We start from the raw sequence: 17,767 nt of genomic DNA, 5'->3' as shown, positions 1-17,767 counted from the left end.
ATTTATAAAAAGATCAAAAGGCAATGCAAGGTAAATTGATTGCACAGGTTGGGTGGCTGTGATCTCAAGAGGATGCAAATGCAATTGTGGCAGTCAGAAGGAAATGAAGTCAGTACTGGGTGGGAAGGACCAGAGGGAAAATGGGAATTGGGAGCTTCTCTTGTGGTAGAGCCAAACTGACCCACAATGGGCCAAACTGACCTACTTTCTATGGTGTAACCATTCAATGTCTGGTCAAATCCCGTCCCATCCAATTGTATATTATTGTGGTGCCAGACATTACCCTTGTGCATCCCTAGAGGCACTGTGAAATCTCTAGGTTGTCATCACTCTTCCATGTTTTTCTGCATAGATTTCAAAAACTAATTTCAGTGGGACTGGTTGCGTGCTCCTTCCTACCAGCTTTACAATCCGATCACGTTCCAGATCAATACTGAGGTTTCATCAAGAAACTTAAATTGACAACAAGCATGAGTAATCATGTCTGAGCATCAACTGCAAACGTCTGCATAGAATATTTTCAGTTCATAGCCAAAGGGGTGCTCTACCCATATCGTATGATGGAATAAAACAAAGAACTGTGGATACTGGACATCTGGAAGAAACAAAAACAGAAAATGCTGGAGAAACTCAGCAGGTCGGTCAGCATCTGTGGAGAGAAAGCAGAGTTAATGTTCGAAGTCCAGTGACCCTTCCTCAGAATTGGTAGGAAATGGCGGTATTTATGTTGTTGACAGGTGGTGGAGTGGCGGGCGGAAGGACTGAGTAGATAGATGTGAAGGGAGCACAGTCAGAGATCAAACAGGAACGTGGAGCCAAGGTAAAAAACCTGGAACAGTCCTGTTAAATACACAAGCAAGGTTAAGCTGTTGCACCGTCCATTCCTGCTTTTGTAATTTATTTATTAGATTGATACATCATAATATCCTGCCTGTAGATTGTCACTTTGCTGCAGTTGAGAGATTCTAGTCTCTCCGTTGATCCCAAGAGAGATGTAGTCAAGCGTTCTGAACTCCTGCCCCCCTCCCCCACACCGCCAATGGTAAGGTCAAAGGTTAGGAGCCTGTCAAAGCATAGGCCGAAACAAGTCCTCAATGGTGATCCAGGTGGAAGATATTCATGTGATAGCAATGGCTGTGATGTGTGAATGGGTGAAGACTGCAGCATGACAGAGATCTTTAGTTATTGATCTTTCCTTGCCACTGGTGCTGGGCCTTCCTTCCATCAAGCACCTTGTATTTGCTACGACACAACAGCATTCCAATGTTGAAAGATGCCCCATGCGAGGCGTTTACCACCAACAATGATTACAATCTATTCAGACATCTGCAAGTATTTATCTAGATAGATTACATGAGTGACAAGGATCTTTTCCCTCGGGTGGGGGAGTTCAAGACTATTTTTAAGGTGAGAGGGGAAAGGTTTAAAAAGGACCTGAGGGACACCTTTTTTACACAGAGTGGTTCGCGTGTGGAATGACCTACCAGATTAAGTGATGGATGCGGGTCCAGTTTTGACATTTAAAAGACATTTGGATAAGTTCATGAATAGGAAAGGTTTGGAGGGATATGGGTCAGGAGCAGGCAGATGGGACTAGTTTAGTCTGGAACATGGTCAGCCTGGACTGGTTGGAGTGAAGGGTGTGTTTCTGCGCTGTATGACTCTATGACTCCATGAGTTCAGATGTTGGTAAATATAGTACATAATCAAATTAACAAAAACAGATAGAATTGATGGGCTAAAGGGCCTTTTCCTGTGCTACAGTAAGGCAGCAGTGCTAACCACTGAACCACTGTGCCATTGGTAGACTGCAGTAAAATACAAGCTGCTGCTTGTTTGTTATCTGGTGTTTTCTTTTGAGGATATAAAAAAAATAGATTTCAACTGCGCCTAGTCCTGGTGCATGACACTACAAATCAGTCTGCCTTCTTTCAGTTATTATAAATTGATATATAGTTCATTAACTAGAAATGACAAAGTCTGCGAGATCAGTTTGTGGCTAACTCCGTGTATGGCTTGCAGTTAACAGCTTTGGATAGCAGGTTTATTGGACAAATTAAAAATCTAATTAGTTTGGCTAATTACTGATAGTTCGCAGTTTTTGCAATGATTCCAAGTGCTGATAGAGTCTCATCCTTTTGACTCGGATCAGTGCAGTCGGATGTCTCAATCTCTTGTGAAATGCTTGAACCAGATTCTCAGCCATCAGAGTGGTGAGCTTTCACTAGCAGGTGAGTTGTATGGTTCCTCCTGGATTATCTCTGTTGGGTCTAACCACATTCCACATTGGTAGCTGCGCCAGGACTAGGCACAGTTAAAATCTATTTTTTTTATTGTCAAAGAAAGCTCCAGATGACATACAAGCAGCAGCGTGTATTTTACTGCAGTCTACAATGGCATGGTGGCTCAGTGGTTAGCACTGCTGCCTCACTGCACCAGGGACCTGGGTCCATATTCCATCCTTGGGTGACTGTATCCTTGCAGTTTGCACAATCTCCCTGTGACTGTGTGCATTTCCTCTCACAGTCCAAAGATGTGCAGGTTAGGTTGGATTGGCTATACTAAATTGCCCATAATGTTCTGGGATGTGTAGGCGAGGTGGATTATCCCTGGGAAATGCAGGGTTACAGGGATGGGATAGGTCTGTGTGGGATGCTGTTCGGAGGACCAGTGTGGACTTGATGGGCCAAATGGCTTGCTTCCACATTGTAGCGATCTATGATCCTATAATTACCCCTTATTCATTTACATTCCGTCATTTTGATCTTTATAATTACCTGCATACGTTTCTGCCGGATTCCACCCTTTTATATTTAAATGGCTTCAGATGAAGTACTTAGAGTTAAAATCACAATAAAAGGCGTTAGCCCCTGTTACATTGTGTTAAAAGACTCAGCGGATTGCACTGCTTCCCCTGAAGGCAGGACTTGCCTCTCTGGATTGGGAGACTGGAAAATTTCTGAGTCCGAGAAACCAATATGGGGAAAGTGCTTTGGATGCTCCCATATTCACCCTGTCTGTGGCCCAGTGACCCAGTGGCCTTGCAGTGTCAGGGACCTGGGTTTGATTCCAGCCTGAGATGATTGCCTGTGTGGAGTTTGTACATCCTCCCTATACCTGCGTGGGTTTCTCCCCGGGTGATCTGGTTTCCTTCCATAATCCAAAGATGTGCAGGTTAGGTGGATTGACCATGGGAAATCACCCATGGTGTTCAGGGATGTGTAGGCTAGGTGGATTGGCCATGGGAAATTGCCCATGGTGTTCAGGGATGTGTAGGCTAGGTGAGTTAGCCCTGGGAAATGCAGGGTTACAGGGATGTGTAGGCTAGGTGAGTTAGACCTGGGAAATGCAGGGTTACAGGGATGTGTAGGCTAGGTGAGTTAGACCTGGGAAATGCAGGGTTACAGGGATGTGTAGGCTAGGTGAGTTAGCCCTGGGAAATGCAGGGTTACAGGGATGTGTAGGCTAGGTGAGTTAGCCCTGGGAAATGCAGGGTTACAGGGATGTGTAGGCTAGGTGAGTTAGCCCTGGGAAATGCAGGGTTACAGGGAGTGTAGGCTAGGTGAGTTAGCCCTGGGAAATGCAGGGTTACAGGGATGTGTAGGCTAGGTGAGTTAGCCCTGGGAAATGCAGGGTTACAGGGAGTGTAGGCTAGGTGAGTTAGCCCTGGGAAATGCAGGGTTACAGGGATGTGTAGGCTAGGTGAGTTAGCCCTGGGAAATGCAGGGTTACAGGGATGTGTAGGCTAGGTGAGTTAGCCCTGGGAAATGCAGGGTTACAGGGAGTGTAGGCTAGGTGAGTTAGCCCTGGGAAATGCAGGGTTACAGGGATGTGTAGGCTAGGTGAGTTAGCCCTGGGAAATGCAGGGTTACAGGGATGTGTAGGCTAGGTGAGTTAGCCCTGGGAAATGCAGGGTTACAGGGATGTGTAGGCTAGGTGAGTTAGCCCTGGGAAATGCAGGGTTACAGGGAGTGTAGGCTAGGTGAGTTAGCCCTGGGAAATGCAGGGTTACAGGGATGTGTAGGCTAGGTGAGTTAGCCCTGGGAAATGCAGGGTTACAGGGAGTGTAGGCTAGGTGAGTTAGCCCTGGGAAATGCAGGGTTACAGGGATGTGTAGGCTAGGTGAGTTAGCCCTGGGAAATGCAGGGTTACAGGGATGTGTAGGCTAGGTGAGTTAGCCCTGGGAAATGCAGGGTTACAGGGAGTGTAGGCTGGTGAGTTAGCCCTGGGAAATGCAGGGTTACAGGGAGTGTAGGCTAGGTGAGTTAGCCCTGGGAAATGCAGGGTTACAGGGAGTGTAGGCTGGTGAGTTAGCCCTGGGAAATGCAGGGTTACAGGGAGTGTAGGCTAGGTGAGTTAGCCCTGGGAAATGCAGGATTACAGGGATGCAGTAGTGCTGCACTGTTGAATGTTTTGCCTTTCAGAGAGACATTAAACTGAAACTTCCTGTCTGGTTGGGTGGATACAATCAATCCTATTGCTATTATTTCAGAGAAGAGTAGAGGAGATACATCTCCAGTCTTCTTTCCAATATTTATCCTTCAATAATCATCACAGAATGCAGATTATTTTGTCATTATCACGTTGCTGCTTTATAGGAGCTTCCTGCATGGAAATTGGCTGCCAGATTTCCTACATTACATTAGCAACTGTAATTAAAATTGGAAGGGCTGAGTGACATTCAGTGATTGGGAAGCATGCTGTATAGATCCATATTTTTGCTTTGACATCCTTAAAACTCAATCATTTCCATATTTAAAACACCTCTGCAGAGAAGTTATAATTGATGTGAAATGCAAAATTATGATAGGCTCCTAAGCAGCACAAGTGACACCAACAAAAGTCTCCAATCAAAATCTTTACATGGCATTGAGGTCTGTCTTTGAGACGTCAATGTTATGAAGTGAACCAATCCTTATTAATTTCACCCAAGAAATTATCAATACAATATTTTATTTCACACACAATCCATCATTGTGACGAAATCTAATGTAGAATTACGAGTAGTCCACTCAGTCCCAAAACCACTTAGAGTCATAGAGTCATAGAGATGTACAGCACTGAACCACGCCCATCCATGCAGACCAGATATCCCAACCCAATCTAGTCCCACCTGCCAGCACCCGGCCCATATCCCTCCAAGCTCTTCCTATTCATATACCCATCCAGATGCCTTTTAAATGTTGCAATTGTACCAGCATCCACCACTCGCTCCGGCAGCTCATTCCATACACGTACCACCTTCTGAGTGAAAACGTTGCCCTTAGGTCTCTTTTATATCTTTCCCTTCTCACCCTAAACCTATGCCCTCTAGTTCTGGACTCCCCGACCCCAGGGAAAAGACCTTGTCCATTTACCGCATCCATGCCCCTCATGATTTTATCAACCTCTATAAGGTCACCCCTCAGCCTCCGACGCCCAGCCTATTCAACCTCTCCTTTTAACTTAAATCCTCCAACTCTGGCAACATCCTTGTAAATCTTTTCCGAACCCTTTAAAGTTTCACAACATCTTTCCGATAGGAAGGAGACCAGAATTGCACACAATATTCCTACAGTGGCCTAACCAATGTTCTGTCCAGCTGTAACATGACCTCCCAACTCCTGTACTCAATACTCTGACCAATAAAGCAAAGCATACTAAATGCCTTCTTCGCTATCCTAACTACCTGCGACTCTACTTTCAAGGAGCTATGAACCTGCACTCCAAGGTCTCTTTGTTCAGCAAAGAGGACCTTAATATTAAGTGTATTAGTCCTGCTAAGATTTGCTTTCCCAAAATGCAGCACATCACATTTATCTAAATTAAACTCCATCTGCCACTCCTCAGCCCATTGGCCCATTTGATCAAGATCCCATTGTACTCCGAGGTAACCTTCTTCATTGTACAATACATCTCCAATCAGTAAAACTTACTAACTATAACACTTATGCTCACATCCACATCATTTATATAAATGATGAAAAGTAGTGGCCCCAGCACCGATCCTTGTGGCACTCCACTGGTCACAGGCCTCCAGTCTGAAAAACAACCCTCTACCACCATCCTCTGTCTTCTACCTCTGAGCCAGTTCTATATCCAAATGGCTAGTTCTCCCTGTATTCTGTTAGATTTAACGTTGCTAACCAGTCTCCAATGGGGAACCTTGTCGAACGCCTTACTGAAGTATAGATCACGTGTACTGCTTTGCCCTCATCAATCCTCTTTATTACTTCAAAAAACTCAATCAAGTTTGTGAGACATGATTTCCTATGCACAAAGTCATGTTGACCATCCCTAATCAATCCTTGCCTTTCTGAATACACGTTAAGGAGAAAGTGAGGTCTGCAGATGCTGGAGATCAGAGCTGAAAATGTGTTGCTGGAAAAGCGCAGCAGGTCAGGCAGCATCCAAGGAACAGGAGAATCGACGTTTCGGGCATAAGCCCTTCTTCAGGAATGAATACACGTTAATCCTGTCACTCAGGATTCTCTCCAACAGCTTGCCCACCACTGATGTCAGGCTCACTTTCAGCAATTAGGTTAGATCATGACTCCTTTTGATTTTGCTCTTTATGACCTGGCCCTAATATTGAAATTTTGATCATCTTTGTTTTCATTTCCACAGCCACAAGAAATAGTTTATCTGTATTTACCCTATTAATGCTTCAGACACATCAATCTCAACTACCTTTATTTAAGGCAATTTGAGCCAGGTGTGCACAACTAATGCATTGTTAAATTTCTCATAACTTCTGTTGATTGTTGTTCAGGCAATTCATTAAAATTCTACCATCATTATTTTAATCGCTTATCCACAGAGAGAGAGTGAGGAAGAGATAATCTCTTAAGCTCGTCAATGGAAAATCACCAGCAGTTTGTGGAGTGATTCGACTCGACGTGTGGTTTATGTTACATGTTCCACATTTCTAAACCTCCTGTTGATCGAGTCAAGCATTTTATCGACTGTCTGTTTACTATTGCTGGAGAAACGAGACCTGTAGATGTAGCTTTTGGTCTTCCAGGCAGTCTGCAGGTTGCAAATAGGGTTCTGGAGTATTTTTGCAAGTTGATTTGTATGCAAAGTGAAACACAAGGCCAAAAGTGGAAAGCAGTGACTTGTAATTACAAGAAATGGCCATATGTTGTGTGTTTAGAATTACACTCATGCAATGGATCACCTTCGTAAGTATGAATGTTTGTTTAAGTCAGATGTTTGCAAATTGGAGACATCCCACCTATGTTCTGGCATAGTTGCTCAGTGGTTAATGCTGCTTCTCACAGTGTCAGGGACCCAGATACAATTCCAGCCTTGGGCGACTGTCTGTGTGTGGAGTTTGCATGTTCTCCCTGTGTCTGCATGGGTTTCCTCCTGCAGTCCAAAGATGTGCAGGTTAGGTGGATTGGCCATGCTAAATTTCCCATAATGTCCTGGGATGTGCAGGCGAGATGGCTTAGCTATGGGAAACACAGGGATAGAGGGGCAGGGTGCTCTTTTGTGGGTGGGGGTGGGGGGGAGGTCATTGTAGGCATGATGAGCCACACAGCCTGCTTTCACCCTGTAGGGGTTCTATGAGGACAGAATCACAAGAATAACAAGCCTCAAATGGAACCACAAATTTTACCTCATGAGAAAAGGATGACAATTGATTGGCGAATGGACTATATTTGTTCAGCGGCATTTCCAGGGAAAAGGCACCAAGGAGCAGTTAAAGAAACAAGCAAAGCAATATCTTGACCAATCAAAGTCGACTTGCCTGGGTTGAATTTAAACAAATGGTAGGAGATTAATTGTTCTCTGGTGCATTCTACAAGGACAATGCTTCTATCATTTACAGCCTACTTATCAACCAATCAGGACCCTCACTGCATGTCAGAATTATAGATTCCCTACAGTGTGGAAACAGGCCATTTGGCCCAGCAATTCCATGCTTACCCTCCGAAGAGTATCCCAACCAGACTCCTTCCCCCACACTATTACTCCACGTTTCCCCCCGACTAATACATCTAATCTATACATCCCTGAACACTATGGGCAATTTAGCATTGCCAATTCACCTAACCTGTACACTTTTGGACTGTAGGAGGAAATCCACACAGACATGGGGAGAACGTGCAAACTCAACACAGACAGTCGCCGAGGCTAGAATTGAACCCAGATCCCTCATGCTATGAGGCAGCAGTACCAACCACTGAGCCACTATGCCGCACCATGTAGTATAAATTGTTGTTCCCATTGAGATTTGCTGTTCCTGATTTTGTCCTGATGAATGCAAAATGTAATGTTTGAACAGCATGCCTCTTTTTATAGTTGTACTTGAGATCTGCACGGCCAAATAATTGCCTTTTTAATACTTAATCAAAGACTCAATTTTGAGTATCCATAATTCCATAAGACAGTCATACATTAGCATGGCATCAAAGGCAAAATAGTGCAGATACTGGAAATCTGAAACAAATGCAGATAATCACAGAATCCCTAGAGTGTAGAAGTAGGCCATTCAGCCCATCAAGTCCACACCGAACCTTTGAAGAGCATCCCACCCAGACCCACCCTCTCCCTGTAACCCTGCATTTCCCATGGCTAATCCACTTTGTCTGCACATCCTTGGCCACTATGGGCAATTTCCCATGGCCAATCCACGTAACTTGCACAGCTTTGGACTGTGGGAGGAAACTGGAGTGTCCAGAGGAAAACCACGCAGACACGGGGAGAATGTGCAAAACTCCACGCAGGCAATTTCCCAAGGTTGGAATCAAACCTGGGTCTCTGGTGCTGTGAGTCAGCAGTGTTAACCACTGAGCCACTGTGCTGCCCCTAAAGTGCTACAGAAACCCAACAGGCCTGGCATCAGCGGTGGAGACAGGAACAGAGTTAATAGCTCTTCTTCAGAACTGCTGAAAATGAGTCATCGGGCTTGAAAAGTTAACTCTGTTTTTCTGTCTTCCTGGATGCTGCCAGGTCTCCTGAATATCGGCAGGAATTTCTGTTTTTGTGCAGTTGTCACATTTAAGAATTTTCTGAAATTGTTAGGAGCCAACTTAAAGTACCTTTGCTGTTGCAGTGGAGGAAATGTAGCTGCTAATTTGTGAACCACAAATTTTCACAAACTGCAGCATGATAATGAGCAGATCATATGTTTTGAGGATAATTATCAGCCAGACATTGGAAGGACTGCTTCCTCTGCTTTGAAGCCCCAAAGGAGCAAGTAAGCAGTTCTTTTATTTTTTTTTAAACATTCTGTTCAAACAATGACACCCCTGACAGTATGGTATTCCCTCAGCATTGCACTGGAGTGGGCAATGTTTTGACCATGAGTTCAAATCTGAAGTAGGATTGAGCCCCCAAGCCTTCTGACACAGAGATGAGAGTCCTCCCAACTTAGCCATGGTGCGTAAGTTAGCTTGTGTTCAATTGTGGAAAACAACAATATTAATTTGTATCACTGCGTTGTTACCATCTGTCTGGCATACTGAGGTGATCCACGACAAACATAGAGGATGTGCAGAGTTGAGAGTGCGGTGCTGGAAAAGCACAGCAGGTCAGGCAGCAGCTGAAGAGGAGGAGAATCAATGTTTCGGGCAAAAGGGTTTATGCCCGAAATGTCAATTCTCCTGCTCCTCGGATGCTGCCTGACCTGCTGTATTTTGCCAGCACCACATTCTTAACTCTGCTCCCCAGGATCTGCAATCCTCACTTTCTCTGTGCATCCCACAGAGGTGCAGAATTAATCTTAAGTCTAATTCGTGCTCTCATTGGTGTAGCTCTAAACTCCACTGGTTTCAGTATCAATCATGAAGTCACTATTCTGCCTCTGTCACCTGGTGATGGAGAAGTTAGTGGGAGCAGTTTCATGCACACTGCTCTTCACACTCATGTAGCTCCACTGATTGATATCAAATAAAGGGTCATTCCTGATGGCAGTGGGGTGACGTTAGACTGAGACGATTGCACATTGCTCGGTCTCAGTGCTGACAGGCAAATCTCATTGCAGTTTCAAACTAGGATGGCTTTCCCAGTGGATGCGATATTCAAATCAGTAAGAAACTAACCAAGCTGTGGCTGGAGAATGGGTGGAGGTGGGGGCGTGAGGTATCTGTATGCTCTGAACAGTTCATCAGTGCCGACCCTTTGCAATTTAATTTTGGAATTGATGATCTTCCCCGAGCAGATATCTCTTTTGCAGCTTACACAAGAATGATCTGAAGGGAAAATCCGCCTGGGTCAACAGGTGTGGACTCCCCTCACTTCCTAAGGTTCTGAAGGATTCCCAATACAGACTCAGTGGGAGCCTTACAAAGCAAACACAAACTCTACTGCAACCAGGAGAGACAGGGCCCAACTCTTCATTTGGTTTCAGGGATGGCTTTCCTGCGTGGGTGTTAGATGCCATGGTGTGAGAGGAATAGATTTTTTCCTTTACATTGGTACTACGTGTCCTGATTGTCCTGATTAGTATAACTTTGCCAAAATAGCCCCTTTTCACCAATACTCAAGCCCAAATCCTCTTGTGTCTCCAAAATCATTCAAGTTTCCACATGAGTTCTTTTCTCCATTCACCTCATACCCTTGGGATCTTCGTTAAACACCAACAAAGCTAGGCTTTCCTTTGACGTTAAGCAGAGATTTTAAAATGATGTGTTGTGAAATACTGATATGGTTGCTGTTAATTGAGCTGCAGTAGACAACAAAAGGTGACACGGATTGATATTATCTCCTTTTGAAGTACAGAGAAGTGATGCTGTGTCAGGTGGACTTGCTGCTCATTATCCAGAGTTCGTAAGGAGTCAAGAATGTTTTTGTCTTTATTCTTTCAGAACGTGGGTATTACGGACAAGACCAGTATGTGTTGCCCATGTCTAATTGCCCCTGAGCTGATTGGCTTCCCAAGCCATTTCAGAGAGCAGTTGAGAGACAACCATGTTGCTGTGCTCTGGAGTCACATGTAGGCGAAAGTGAGGACTACAGATGCTGGGGATTAGAAAGTGTGGTGCCGGAAAAGCACAGCAGGTCAGGCAGCATCCAAGGAGCAGGAGAATCAAAGTTTCAGATGAAGGGCTTTTGTGCAAAACATTGATTCTCCTGCTCCTCAGATGTTGCCTGACCTGCTGTGTTTTTCTAGCACCACACTCTCGACTGGAGTCACATGTAGCTCAGTCTGAGTGCGGAATGCAAATTTCCTTCCCTAAAGAATATTAGTGAACCAGATGGGAGTTTACAACAATTGATGATAGTTGTCATTTCAGAGAATAGCTTTCAGTTCTAAGTTTTTTTTAATCAACCTGTTCTGAGATGATACTGACACATCTCTGACGCATATGGGACTCAAATCTGGGCACTTGGGCTCAGAGGGAGGGACACTACTACAGTGCCACAAGAGCCCCCTTCTATGTCTTTTTGTTAATGAATTGAATTCAAATCACAGAGTATTAGCCTGGAAATCTAGATGACGATTCCAGTAACATTAACAGTGTAACTCGATCTCCTCCTGAACTTGAAAGAGCTTTAATTATTTTATACTTCACTAACCACGAAAGAGGTTCTGAGAGAAGCAACTTCCATGACAGGGAGAAGCAATGAGAGATCATTGTAGAAGGTTTTGAACTTGTGGTCATTGTCACTGGAGTGTCAGGTATCGCAGCTGAACAAAGTATAGGACATCTTATAGAAGAATGTAGCTGAAACTTGACTTCAACAGGACAATATCAACTAGTCAATGTAACAACCTGACCACCTTGCTGAAAAGGGAATAAAATCTGTTCCAGGTATTGATCCTGTGTTTCCCTACTGTGGCAGGAAGAATTGAGGAGTTGAATGTTATTTAAATGCAGACAGGTACGGAACCGAGGGATTTTGGAAACTCATGCTTAAATCACAAAACATTTGCAGCTAAGGTCAATGAGTAATAGGAAAGGTAAGTGGAATGTTGCCTTTATTCCAAACAGAAAAATGTATACATGGCAACAAAAATTGCTGAAACTATACGAAGCACTATCTAGACCACAGCTGGAATACTATGAACAATTCTGGGCACTTATCTATTGAAAGATACACTGGCAGTAGAGGCAGTCCAGAGAAGGTTTACTAGACTAGTAACAGGTATGGAGGGACTATCTCTTAAGGAGAGGTTGAATAGGTTGGACCTGTACTCATTAGAATTTAGAAGAATGAGAGGTGATTTTATTGAATAATACAAGATTCTTATGATTTGGAGATGCCGGTGTTGGACTGGGGTATACAAAGTTAAAAATCACACAACACCAGGTTATAGCCCAACAGGTTTAATTGGAAGCACTAGCTTTTGGAGCGCTGCTCCTTCATCAGGTGATTGTGGAGTATTAGATCGTAAGACAAGAATTTATAGCAAAAGGTTATAGTGTAACGGAACTGAAATGATATATTGAAAAAAACCTGGATTGTTTGTTAATCTCTCATCTTTTAGAATGACCATGTTGGTTTCAGTTCTTTCATATATAAGTTGCAGAACTTTTTAAAAATTACATTCTCAAGTGAACTTTAACAATTGGTGTCATGTTTCCTGCATTTCTATAGAAACTTGATATCTGGGTCAATATATGCGATCGTTTTGGAGATCCTCTCCACTTTAAGCTGGCAATTGTTAAAGTTCACTTGAGAATGTAATTTTAAGAAGTTCTGCGATTTACACATGAAAGAACTGAAACCAATATGTTCATTCTAAAAGATGAGAGACTTCACAAACAATCCAGGTCTTTTCAATATATCATTTCAGTTACATCACACTGTAAACCTTTGCTATAAATTCTGTGTCTTACGATCTTACACTCCACAACCACCTGATGAAGGAGCAGCGCTCCAAAAGCTAGTGCTTCCAAATAAACCTGTTGGACTATAACCTGGTGTTGTGTGATTTCTGAAATTCTTATGGGACTTGACAGGGTAGGTGTGTTTCCACTTGTGGGAGAGTCTAGGGCCAGAGGGCACAATCTCAGAATAAGGAGTCACATATTTAAGACAGAGATGAGGAGGAACATCTTCTCTCAGAGGGTAGTGAATCTGTGGAATTCTTTACTGTAGAGGGCAACAGAGGCTGGTTTGTAGATGCTGGTGTTGAACTGGGGTGAGTATATTCAAGGCTGAGTTGACAGATTTTTAATTAGTATGGGGCTCAAGGTTTATATGGAAAAGGCAGCAAAGTGGGGTTGAGGATTATCAGATCAGCCATGATCTCATTGAATGGTAAAGCAGACTTAATGGGCTGAATGGCCTACTTCTGTTCTCCTGTCTCATGGTCTTAAGGTCTCATGAGAATATGCTCAGGGACTGATCCCCACCAGTAACCAAACTGCAAAATATAAAACTTGTGGTCTGTCAAGTCAAGGATGTTGCCAGGGTCGGAGGGTTGGAGCTACAGGGAGATGCTGAATCGGCTGGGGCTACCTTCTCTGGAGCGTTTGAGGTTGAGGGGTGACCTTATAAAGGTTTATAAAATCATGAGGGGCATGGATAGGGTAAATAGGCAAGGTCTTTTCCCTGGGGTGGGCAAGTCCCAAACTAGAGGGCATAGGTTTAGGGTGAGAGGAGAAAGGTATAAAAGAGACCTAAGGGGCAACTTTTCATGCAACGAGTGCCGTGTGTGTGGAATGAGCTAAGAGAGGAAGTGGTGGAGACTGGTACAATTACAGTACTTAAAAGCATCTAGACAGGTACATGAATAGGAAGAGTTTTGAGGGATATGGGCCAAGTGCTGGCAAATGGGACAAGATTATTTGAGGATATCTAGTCGGCGTGGGTGAGTTGGATGGAAAGGTCTGTATCCATGCTGTACATCTCTATGACTCTATGACACTAAGGCTGTACTCATTGGGCCATTATTCATTGGAGTTGAGAAGACTGTGCTACAACTTTATTGAAACATACAAGAGTCATTGGTGACTTGTCATGGTAGATGCAGAAATGTTGATTCCCTTGTGGGAGATTCTAGGACCAGAAGGTATCATCTCAGAACAGGGGGTTGTCCATTTTGAACAAGCATGGATGCAGAATGACTCAGAGGACTCACAGCACCAGGGACCCAGGTTTGATTCTAGCCTTGGGTGCCTGTCTGTGTCGAAGTTTGCACTCTGGGTTTCTGCCGGCTGCTACGGTTTCCTTCTACAGTCCAAAGATTGGCAGCTTGGATGGATTGGCCATGGTAAATGTAGGCTTATGGGGACACAGTGGGATGCACTTTGGAGGGTTGGTACAGACTCAATGGGCCAAATGGCATGTATTACACTGTAGGGATTCCATGACAGAGAACAGGGGGAATTTCTTCTCTCAGAGGATTGTAAATATGTAGAATCTTTTAGCACAGCAAGCTGTTGAGTCTGTGTCACGAAGCATATTCAAGATAGAATGATACTTAATCAGGAAGGGAATCAAGGGCAGTAGAGAAAAGACAGGAAAGCAGAATTGTCAATTCAGATCAACTATGACTTCATTTAATGGCAGAGTAGACCTAGTGGGCTGAATGACCTAGTTCTACATATCATGGTCTAAACCTCACTGCTATCTGACTTTTATAGTATTACCATTAGCTAGGTTCATCCCACAGGGATTGTACATCTTGTTCCACGAGTAACTCCTGATTGTCTCATTGTGATTAGCTTTAATTAAGTCCCCAACAGAACCAAATCTCTTCATATTAAAAGCAGGCTACTACATTTAAGGCTTTTGCAAGGGGACAGAATCATCTAATGGAACGGGTGCAGATGGCAATGTCATAGAAATCCCTCACTTCATAGCTCAGTTAGCCCTTGGATGAGGGGAACTTGTTTTATCTGTGATACCCTGACTTGCTAGACAGCAATGGACCTTCACAATCAACAGGATAACATTTCCGGATGCTCCCAATTTCCTCTTTGACATTCCCAGCCTTCAATTTGACAACAGATCAGCCAATGCCTGTAAAAAGATACATGCATCCAATTGCATGAAGTCTGTCAGATGGATATTTTCATTGTTTTACCTGTCTAGGCTGGGAAAAGACTGAAATTACTGCAACTTAATCGCTAGCATCGTCAGCGAGAAAACTAGACAGTGCCATAGATCAGTAACTTCCCCAGTGCAATGTCACATTAACTTAGTGAAAGGGCACACAGGATAACTAGAACTGTAAAACTATCTTCAATTGAATCCAAGTCCAGGTTTTCTGCCTATTGCATATTGTGAAAGGTGGTAAGTGTTGAAACCACAATTGTCTTTAAGTGGTTTACAGTTGGACTGTCACTGATGAAGCTTGGAATGGATTAATTTACACGATTCTATGCCACTTGTTCTGGCAATGTATAAAGTGTTGAAAGCACTTAATGCCTGAGAAATACGAGAAAAAAAGACAAGACTCTGGGTCATTGTTATATATTAGGCGTTTGAAGTAGAAAGTGCTTGATAGTTGATCATTTTTCGCCACCTGGTCAAAGAAATTGTGGCAGACCTCAGGTGAGATTTAAAGCTGTAAAAAACTCTGGCTCAGAGTTAGGGACACTACCATTGCGTTACAACAGCTACAATCATGGCCTGGTATGTAAGGCCTGGTAGTTACCCCATTGTATCTATGTTTCTTACGAAGTGATTTTGTTGAGGCTTGGGCCTATTCTACAGCCAACAGTGGCTGTCTTTTCAGATGGACTCCATTCCATTGATAAGCATACTGAAGTACTAATGCTGGCAACGTCATAATTGTCAATAAGCTACAAAATCATTTGCAGTTCATTACTGGAGACTGCGTGACAATAGTATAGTCAGATTAAGTCACTAAATCCAACTCTCAAGTTTGGATGAGAATTGTGGCTTTGCAGATTTCGATCTTACCCTCAGAACCAGCTGACAACATTTTCCCAATACTCACAAGGTTGATGTGAACATTAAAGAGAGAATTACTTGACAAATTTTGTGGAAATTCTGTTTTATCAACCACCTGTTTGTAAGGACACGAAATGAAACAGGGAAACTGGGATAACACCTGATTTTCAGTTCCCACTTCCTGTCAAGCAAGTCTCGATATATGGTACAGGATGTTGGGAAATGCAATCTTACAATTCCAGATGTAATCCGACATTACAAAACCAAGAATATAATCAAGATAGAGTCACAGAGTAATAGTATGGAATGAAGCCATTCGACCCATCATTGCATGCGCTGATTCTGTAAAAGAGCTAATTCTAACTCGCCCTATTGTCCTAGCTGACTCCTTTTCCCTGAGCATTCTCCCCATTCAATTATTTATTCAGTTTCCTTTTGAAAGTTACTATTGAATACATTACCATTACCCTTTTAGGTTATGTATTACTAATATTAACAACATTATTTAATTTTTTTAAAAATACATTATATTTAAAAAGATCTAATTTTCACACTTTGGGAGGTCTCTCTCTCTCTCTCTTTTGCAAATTTAGTGGAGGCAGCAATGTCATAGTAAGATCACAGGACTTGTAATGCAAAACTCCATGTCAATATACTTGGGACATGGGTTCAAACCCCACCATGGCAGATGGCGAAATTTAAATTCAGTAAAATCTGAAATACAGAGATGGCCTAATGGTTATTGTTTTCAATTCTGGTCGCCCTGCTATAGGAAATATATTGTGAAACTGGAAAGGGTGCAAAAAGGATTTACAAGGATGTTGCCAGGGTTGGAGAGTTTGAGCTATAGGGAGAGGCTGAACAGGCTGGGGCTGTTTTCCCTGGAGTATTGGAGGCTGTGAGGTGACCTTATAGAGGTTTATAAAATCATGAGAAGCATGGATAGGGTAAATAAACTTTTCCCTTGGTTGGGGGAGTCCGAACCTCGAGGGTATAGGTTTAGGGTGAGAGGGGAAAGATTTAAAAGGGACCTAAGGGGCATTTTTTTCATACAGAGGGTGGTGCGTGTGTGGAATGAACTGCCAGAGGAAGTGGCGGAGGCTGGTACAATTACAACATTTAAAAGGCCTCTGTATGGGTATATGAATAGGAAAGGTGTGGAGGGATATGGACCGGGTGCTGGCAAGTGAGACTAGATTGTGTTGGGATATCTGGTTAGCATGGATGAGTTAGGCGGAAGGGTCTGTTTCCGTGCTGTACATCTCTATGACTCTATGACTGTATATTATCATTGGTCAACTGTGTGAAAACATCTGGTTCACCAACGCCCTTTAGGAAAGCAAATCTGCAGAGATTACATGGTCTGGCCTACGTGTGACTCCAGAACAATAGCCATGTGGAGAAAGCTCACCACTGCTTCCTTAAGGACAATAATGAAAATAGGCAATCAATGCTGACAAGCCAGCGACGCCCTTGCCCTAGGAGAGAAATGAAAACTCTCAGCTGCCCTCTTGACAATTAGGAGAAGCATTAAATTCTGCCCTGACCATCGATGCTCACATCCCGTGAATGGATAAGAAAAATTATTATAATCTGTATTCATCAGTTACTGACTACCTTCTGTGAGTGTAAAGTTCCTCTTTTTAGTCAGTGGATAGCACAGGACTTTAGCATGTCTGAAAAAGGACACGTTATCAAATATTTTTGTCCTGCATTTAGCAAGATATTTAGGTTTAGGTTGAGGTTAATTGTCACATCTACTCAAGTTCAAATGTACAGGGACACAGTGAAAAGTTTACAAATTGCTGCATATGGTGCCATCTTAGGTAAAGGGTATCTAAGTACAAATCTTAGGTGCAAAATAGAGAAATAAAGAAAAAAGTATTATTACATTACAGCTATTCATAGCATGAGTTAGAAAAATAAGAAATAAAGTTAGATAGATAAATATTTGCCATTGTCCTGA

Source organism: Chiloscyllium plagiosum, unplaced genomic scaffold (genome assembly GCF_037043375.1).
Source record: "Chiloscyllium plagiosum isolate Xiang-an unplaced genomic scaffold, Cpla_swu_hap1 HiC_scaffold_19, whole genome shotgun sequence".
Classification (NCBI taxonomy): domain Eukaryota; kingdom Metazoa; phylum Chordata; class Chondrichthyes; order Orectolobiformes; family Hemiscylliidae; genus Chiloscyllium; species Chiloscyllium plagiosum.
This window is presented reverse-complemented; position numbering follows the sequence as displayed.